At 38.5% G+C, this 9103-nt stretch overlaps 1 protein-coding gene across 6 annotated transcripts in view; it reads left to right on the forward strand.

The window, feature by feature from the left end:
- The window catches only part of celf1 (cugbp, Elav-like family member 1), a 48888-nt gene extending 43232 nt beyond the window's left edge, over positions 1 to 5656 (forward strand). For all 6 annotated transcript variants that reach the window (XM_086297217.1, XM_086297236.1, XM_086297201.1 and 3 more), the window contains one exon: positions 4891 to 5656. The gene's annotated coding sequence lies outside the window, so the exon portion shown is untranslated. The remainder of the gene's footprint in view (positions 1 to 4890) is intronic.
- Positions 5657 to 9103: the final 3447 nt, after the last annotated feature.

Below are 9103 nucleotides of genomic sequence, written 5' to 3' on the forward strand. Positions count from 1 at the left end.
GTGTTAGTTTGCTGTGGTAGAAAGTAACACATATGAGTCATTTGTCAAGAAATGTTGCATGCTGACTATCAGATGCCAAATCTCTCTGTTGCCACTTCCTGTTCACCTTCTTCCTCTTTGACACATTTAATGTTAAAAACCAGGCAGCAAATGGGAAAGACAAATCTCTATTTGATGTGGTTTTCCCTGCTATCGCTTGAAATGGAGACCAAATAGTGATAGACACCTGTATTGTTTATCAGACTTATTTGTCAGGGTAGGCACAGAAGATCAGATTGTCAAGGTGGAGCACCACCAGTACGTGCAACTGGCATTTGGACTTAAGTGTTTTCGCATGTGTATGCGTGTGTGTTAAATCACTGATTTCTGCAAAAGTTAACAAGCCTGTTGTTGTTCTACCCTTTTCTCTGGCATTTTGAAAGAGTACCTGTGATTTTTGTGCGCTGGCAAGACTGTATTCCGTTTTAGCATTACTTTTAGGCTACGTCCACACGTACACAGGTATTTTTGAAAACACAGATTTTCCGTTTTCGTTTTAAAAAATAATCCCGTCCACACGTAAAGGGAGAAATGAAGGAAAACGCTGCTATGAACATGCCAAAGCAACAGGTGGCGATATATTCCTAACCGTGCAGAAATGTTGGCCAATCAGAAGTCTAGAAGCCTCGGTGGGAAAAAGTAAACAAAGCTGGGGCATAGAAGCAGAACCGAGTCATATGTGTGGAGGGACAGTAACTGTGTGTATATGTGAGCATTTAAACACTGCAGAGAGAACAATTAACAGTATTGTAGAAATTAATTTCACCGAAACAATAACGTGGCGCACAGTGTGACGTCAAAGGCGCACACCTTTGACGCTGCGTTTTCTGCATTTTCTCAGTTTTTCTCGTCCACACGTAAATGCAAAAACGGAGTTTTCAAAAATATCCACCCTGGCCGGAGTTTTTAAAAATCTCAGTTTTCAGTGACCAAAAACGGCGTTTACGTGTGGACGAAAGGTGCAAACGCATAGAAAAATCTGCGTTTTCAAAAATACCCGGGTACGTGTGGACATAGCCGTAATCGAGTCACTTTCATGTTTGATTATATTACATCTGTTGTTTGTCAACAGCAACAGTTTTATGGTGAACACTAATTGAGAGGCCTCAGGGGGTGAGTGTAGTGTAGTGTAGAAACAATGACCAATTATACTTGATATGGAATTATACTTCATGTATAATCAGTACATTTAATAAAACATGCAGTTGAGATGTAGATCAACCTGGGTGAAACATCAGGGACTGAGCTGATGTGATCTATGAAGCTTAACTGTCAACTTTAACAAGCAATAACCCCAACTTTCACAATAAATCCAAAGTTGAATGACTTCTTTCAGTTGCTTAAAATTCTGTGCAATGTGAACATGATGGTTTTCATTACTACATTTTGTTTTAGTTTAGTTTTCCACCAGCCCTCCCTTTTCATGATAGCTATCAGCTAGCTGACCTCAAGGGCTAGAGACTTTCTATATATTGTGCAAGATTGTCCTGGCAGCTCTCTGAAATGCCAGGAAATTATATTGTGTTTTTGTTTTTTGCATGTTTCGTTGTACATAGAGCTAGGAAGGAAGATAAATGTCGAGATATATATTTTAATCGTAATGCTTTTTCTATTTTCATAGAGATTTTATACTTTCTGTAAGTCTTGGGGAACTATTATTGTCTAAATATTTATCTGATGGGAAATTATGAAGAAAATGTGGAATCTGCCACCTCACTTCATCTCTTGGTGTGTGTCCTAGACTTGCCTGTTGAACGTTGTTTCCTTTTGCTGGTGTGTATTACATGACATTGTGGCACGAGCTGTATATGAAGGATCCATCCGATACTTTTGCTAGAATATTAATAATAATTGAAAAATAATACCAAGGATACGTTCAAAACTGAATTATTTGCAGAGGGGCTACCATGGGGAGTATTAATACATCCAGGGTACCCACGTATTTCATCAGTGTTTAAAGTCTTTCAAGACAAGGAAGTTCCATATTAAAGGAAAAACATTTGTTAGCATAGCTTGATCAGCTTTTCTGCTATAAGTTACGTCCTAGAGCAGGGGTAGGGAACTCCAGGCCTCGAGAGCCGGTGTCCTGCAGTTCTAGGTTCCCTACTCCTGCCCTAGAGAGTAACTGTTTGGGCACTTACACATCTTTGTGTTCCCTGGGCTCTGTCCTTTAGGACTGTCATGTACTGTCTAATTGGACTAGGTATATATTACAGTATATTACTGAATTCTCAAATGAAAGGCTAAGACTTGGCATTTTAAAGTCATGCCTATTATTTGTAAATAATAAGGCAGAGAGCCTGGGGGACACGAGTATGTGTTATTGTCAAAATACAAATCTATAATAAAAGTACATTGATGTATTGTATGCATTTACATGGTGGCAGTTAACTATGTATTGAGAATGTAACCTTATAAAAGAACTGGACGTGCCTCATTTCACTCCATTTTTCGTCCCCATTTGTTTAGCTCTTTCGTCTTAAAAGGATCTATCTGAATGTGTCCTTTGAGGAGAGGGCCCTTAACGTATGAGAGATCAGACCTCACACAATGTGATAATACTCTGGGCTCTCAGTCATTAATTGAAAATTTTTTTTATTTATTTAAAAAATTTAAATCACCTGCCAAATATTGTCTAGGTTGCCCTTGTGCATGACCTGGATGACTAAGAACCTACACAGACATATGGTTCACTGGTTTGATTAGAATAGTTTTTGAACAGCTATTTGAATCTATAGCAGTTAGGAGTATGGGCTTCTACAATCAGTTCATCCAGTGTTAGTTTAGCACTATGCAAATACCAGACTTTATAACGCTGAGTAAATTAGAAACTGAACTATCAGAAACAATGCAAGATAACTAGTTTATTCCAATAAAGGCATGGAAATCATGCCTAACTTGATCCAGAGGTATAATTAATGTGAATGTCACATCCATCTTAATAATTTTTACTAAAATGTTTCAAGAAGGCCTTATTCAATTAGTCTGGATTAAAACTGTGCTCATGGCTAGGGTAATTAAGAACTGTGACAGAAAGATAGGCCTGAGCACTCACAGGACAGATGCAGTTACATTTTCATATTTTACGGAAATTAATGTTCAACGTTCTTGAATCTTCAAATGAATAAATAGAGAGAGGAATTGACAGGACACACATGATTGTTCTCTTAGTATTTAGGTATAAACACCAAAGCCAGCAACACCAAATAAAGATGAAAACCAGCACAAAGAGACTTCAAAGCGACCACCACAGTGATTCTACTTTAGAAACAGTTTGGTACCTGTTGAAGTTCAGCAGCGGCTGGCTTTGCCACAAATGACAGCTCACTTTATCACTGCCCTGGGCTGTGGTCGGCATTTTACTCAGCTTTAACATAACCCAACTTAGTTTTAGATGCTGTCTATGCAGATGCTTGTGAAGAGCCCAAGTTGTGTTCAGAGTTGTTTCTGTCCTGGAGCAGTCTCCACTTCTCGTACTTTTGAGCAATAAAAATAAAAGAAATGTCCATGTCCACGCTGGAGCTGTGCCACTATTTTCCTCCGACGACACATGAACTGAAATCAGCTGGTTTCAGTTTCAAAATTGCAAGAGTTGATAAGCGGGATCGATAGTCAGGCAGACTAACGAAGGAATTTGGCTACATCCCTATGAATAAAACCACTAACTGTTAGTGGTGTGCGATACTGCATATTTTGGTATCAATCCCATACCAAGGAAATACGGGCCAGTATCACTCGTACCGATACTTTTCAACAAATAAGGTGGATGCGTCATTGAATTGCTAAATCTCAATTAATTACCTTGACTTTAAGTGTTTTTTGTGATTATAGTTTTTTATTATTAAAATAGCTAAAACCCAGGACATAATTTGGACAAAGTTTATAATTAAATAGATTAAATAATTAAATAGAAAATGCTAATATAAAATTAATATTATCACTTTTTTTTTTTTTTTTAGAAAAATCTTTAATTAAAAAGTGAACGCAAACCAGTTAACAAATTAAAACAAACAAGTACTGTTGAGAAATAATAATACAAAAATTACAATTAAAATTCCCAACAACAAAAAAAACAACTGGTGAAAATATAAATAATATGTAAACAACAACAACCCCCAAAGCGTCTAAGCCATGTCACGTGACGGCCCAACATCTAAACACAAGAGGGGTGAGGTGGAGCTGACACAGCAGCGGCGAGTCCAGCGACCTGGCTGTTTTGTCTTTGCCGAAACCACAGCATTGCAAACAAGCAGAACTTAAAGTAAAGAATCGATCTCACCAGGCCAGTATCGATCCGATACAGATGCCGACTTGGCATCGATACAATCGATATTTGGATCGATTTGCCCTCCACTACTACCTGTCTCAACAAACATTTGTTCTAAGTTTTTAAAGTAATGCAGATTTCCAGATGCACTTAAATGAATGTTGAACATCATCAGTTCCACTTTCCAGTTAGCTGATTTTAATAGAAGATGTGTGCAGCATGTTACATCAGGTACTAAAATGTTAAAGATGAGGCTTAAAAAGGTACTACCTCCGTAACACCCTGTGGTCTCCTTACATGATTAGCTGTGTTTGTTTGCATGTTGTCACTGATTTTGTGCTGGCACCACATTTATAGCTGTTCTATATGTGTGAATCTGCTGTTGTCATCCACCTCAGTTTCTAGTAACATGCTCATCATCCTCACTCTGTCCCTGAAAATGGCTACTGAGTTTTTAGACTTTAGTAAAGCACCATGATAAATGTGATTATTGTCAGTTTCTTTTCTCTCTCCTGTCTGTGTTCCATTACTGTGTAACCAAGGTTTGTCTCCCTGTTGTGCATTTTTTTTCTTTGTTTTTCTAGATCTCTTCCTGTTTGCCCTAGCATGTTGGTGTGGCGTCACAGCTCATCGTCCAGTCCTTGTCTACTGCGCTTCACTGGTGCTTCCAATTTCACATTTGACGTTGTAGTTGACGTTGATTGCCCAAAAGGTTTTGTTGTTTCCTATGTCCTATGTGCTGCCAAAATAGGCACTAGAAAGGTTGCCTCTGAGCATTTTTGAATGTTAAAATTTATTACAAGCAAAAGAAAATCTATTTTTCTAGAATAAGTAAAATAACCACTCAATTAAAAAACAATTCAGTTTAATAAGAGTCTCTAGTTTGTTTTTATTGACTGTACGATGGAGCAATTTTTCCAGTGCCTCTCTTTTTTGGTTTTGTTATGTTTTTTGTGGAAAAGCAGCTAATCTCTTTAGATTATGTTGTATGTGAGTGCTCGTGTGTGCCTTATTAAAAAAAAGAAAAAGAAAAGAAAAAAGTCAAAGAAATTGGTGATGACATGTTGTTGTACTTGTGCAATTCCTTCTCCTCTGGAGTTCCCTTTTGAGTGATATGAGGAGGAAACATTCATAATTGTAAAAATGTTTTTTTTCTTTTGACTTATTGTCTCAAAGCACATGATGCTGTTTTACTCTTGTTTCTGCAGATAATCGGATATAGAGGAGAATATTTTGTCAGGCCTGTTTTAGTTTTATTAACTACACTGAAACTTTTGAAAAAAATATCAAAAAAAATGAATATGTTTGTTAAGTTTGCTAAGTTAAAAAAAATAAACTTGTGCCAAATGTTTTGCGCAATCAGTATTCCTCCTTTTCAGGACTTTTGATTTGAGGTGTTTTTACCAAATGCAGTCCGTAGACCCTACAGACCCACATTTATATGGGCTGCAGTTCGTTTCCTTGACTAATGGATCAGTATTGCTCCAGGTAGGGCTGGGCCATATTATACGTTTCATGATAATACCGGTACAATGTTAGGCAATGATAAGAAAATGAAATATTGCAATAGATTATGAGTAAAACGCGCATGCACAATGCTTTTGTTTTCATACACACATGACGGAAAAAGCATGGGAGTGACGGAGAATGAGAAGGGCAAAAGCGGATCATTGAATGAAACAGATGAACCAGAATTGGTTTGTAGAAATGCAACTTCAGTGATGTGGAACTGGTTTGGTTTTCGTCCATCAGAAAGCCACCAAAGCACTTTTTTTTCCTTTGTAGAACATGCAAGCGGGCTGTCGTTATTACCGTATTTTTCAGACTATAAGGCTCTCTTTGACAGTGCACCTTATAATCCGGTACGCCTTATGTATGAATTCTGGTTCTGCTTACTGACCTCCAACTGATTTTATGTGGCACACAGCGCTCAAAAATCTATCAAAGAATGTTTTTGTATGACTTTGGTAAGCTACAAAGCCCCACCGCTTGTCAGAGCATTACGGCTACTGTAGTCAGGAGCCTCACAGTAATACATACTGTGCTTCAACATAATATTACCGTATTGTGTGTGTGTAAGGACTCCAAAATGGCACCTGTTAAGAGACATGCTTATGAAGCGAATTTTAAACTCAAGGCTATCAGTCACGCAGTAGAACATGGGAATAGAGCAGCTGCGAGAGAATTCAGTATTAATGAATCAATGGTACAGAAGTGATTGAAGCAAGAAGAATGAGTTGAGTAAAGTTAGACTTATCTGACTGTTTTAAATTCTCTTGCAGCTGCTCTATTCCCATGTTCTACTGCGTGACTGATAGCCTTGAGTTTTAAATTTTGCTTAATGCGCCTTATAGTTTCATGTTGCAAAGCACCTCTTTTTAACTTTTGTGGATATTATACATGGTTAGGCTCAGGATATGTCAGCCCATTTCCACTGGAAATGTCTTTTGGTTAAACTGTCAGCAAGGAATTAGCATTTGCACTCTTACATTTTTATATAGCTTTAATGCAGATAAAAAAACAGCTGCTTGTTTAAATGAAAATAAATTGATGGGTTTTTTTGGACTAATAAAGTTGTAGAGTAAAGTATTTTGTCTTGCATCAATAATATAGTCAGTTATATCATTATCGCAAATTTTTAAATTATATTGTGATAAATATTTTTGGCCATATTGCCCTGCCCAATTCCAGGTGTTCTCAACTATTACATTCAGCATTGCATTTCTCACAATACACCAGTCGGCCACAACATTATAAACCAATGCGTACTACTTTAACGAAAAAACTATGTGTCGGTGTTGTTCCCACATCATCATAATAAATGTTGTTCCAGGTTCAACATTGCAAGTGACCAATCACATTGTTGTGACGTCATACTTTTGCGACTTCGGAAAAAAGTGCCTTAAAAAAATAAAATCTACTTAACTTGAAAGAAACCGCCTTTGTCCGCCGATCCATCAATTTGAACTCTTTGCATTTCAGGATACTGTTCTTTAATAAACGGTAAGCATTATACATATTGTCCTTGCAACATTGGAATTTCATGAATGAACAGAGATGTAATCTGATTACTTTTTTCAAGTAACGAGTAAAGTAAGGGATTACTATTGCAAAAACGGTAATTAGATTACCGTTACTTTCCCGTAGGAACGCTGCGTTACTGCGTTACTAAAACCATGATTTTTTTGTGAGAATGTCTCACGACAGTGACGTAAGCAAGTGCGACGTTCTTGACAACAGCTGTGTGCAGATCAACAGTAGATATCGGTCGTGTCCAAATTCATGGGCTGCATCCTCCTGAGGACCCGGCCTTCGCGGTCTACGTGGGCCGGGTCCTCAGAAGGTCGGGTAGGCCGGAAGTAAACGGCCGTGAAATTGGACGGTCTAGCCTTCTGATTAGCGTCACCGCTGTCTCGGTGGAGTTCAATAAACTCGGCCGTCTGCTCCTTGCTATCTAAAATATAACAGGACACTGGCGTAAATTCTCAACTGTCTCATACTTCTGTTTAATCAGTTTTCTGTTTGACGTTTAGTCAGCTGTGTAAAAACCAAGGAGGAACCCACCCGGGGGATTAATAAAGTTTTATTTTATCTAATCTAATAACTTTAATCTCAGCCAAACCGATTGACTCACGAACAAACAAAACACAGAAAAAAGCCCAACAATAACATTTTTAGGTTGTCTAAGTGACTTATATATCACGTTTAACCTGAGCAGCGAAAGTCCGCGGTGATCTGAAAATGATGTGCCGGGAGTTGTGCCGTTCTCGGCCGCATCAGTGACCCTCGAGCTCCCGGCTAGCTATCGAGCTGGTGGGTAGCAAATGTCTCCGAAAACGTCGAAGCACTTTTGCAAATATGCGATGTCTTGATAAACCGAGCAGATATTTGATGTTTACACAGCTACTTTCTCGCCTGAAAATATGTTAAAAGTTTATTTTGTGACCCAGAAAGATTAGTATGAGTAATTTTAAAACTTAGTAGCGGCCGCCATTGTTGGAAACTGGAGTTTGGCTGGGCCGCGCTATGAATTCTGGGATATGGTATGCCACGACGGACACACCCGACCCATCCTTCAAATTCGGGGAAAAGGAGGACGCATTTGTCGGCTGCATTCGGAGGAGTCTACGAATTTGGACAGCCTTCGGCGCGTCACTGTGACGTGATCGGTCTACAAATGCGGCCTCAGGAGGATGCAGCCCATGAATTTGGACACGACCAATATATTGAGTGCGGGAGAGAGTATGAGCGTGCAACGTTTAAAGCGTGGAAGTACTGACCTTACTTTGAGTTTGATTCCAAAAAAGTGAAAAAAAAAACATTAGCATCCGTTTGTGCATGGGAAGAAAACTTCTTTTTACAGCCAAACACCCCCCCCCCCCCAAACTTCCAAGCAAGCACCGAGTGCGCTACGACGTAATGGGAAATTCACAGAGAAACTCGCGGACTCTTCCACTGACCGCGGCACACCTGCACCAGGGTAAACCTCCGCCTACCCAACTCCTGCTTTACAGGTGAAAATAGAGCAAAAGGACCGCTAGTCTTTGATTTTATTTATTTTCTGCTGTGTTTTACTTGCATCTATTTGAAAGACTGAGTGTAAACACACACACACAAAAAAAAAATGTGCTGGAATGTGCAGAAAATAGGTTTAAATGTTAAGCAAATTTCTTTCAGTCAGAGAATGTTGCATATAATTAAATTTTTGCTTGATGCATAAACTTAAAAGATTAAAACTAATAAAACAAGTTTTAAAAAGAGACTTTTCCATTTGATTACATTTTGTATGATGGATTA

Source organism: Aulonocara sp. 'chitande type north' Nkhata Bay, linkage group LG1 (assembly GCF_057382095.1).
Source record: "Aulonocara sp. 'chitande type north' Nkhata Bay isolate Kocher_YH1m ecotype deep benthic linkage group LG1, A_spYH_male_GT1.1, whole genome shotgun sequence".
Taxonomy (NCBI): Eukaryota; Metazoa; Chordata; class Actinopteri; order Cichliformes; family Cichlidae; genus Aulonocara; species Aulonocara sp. 'chitande type north' Nkhata Bay.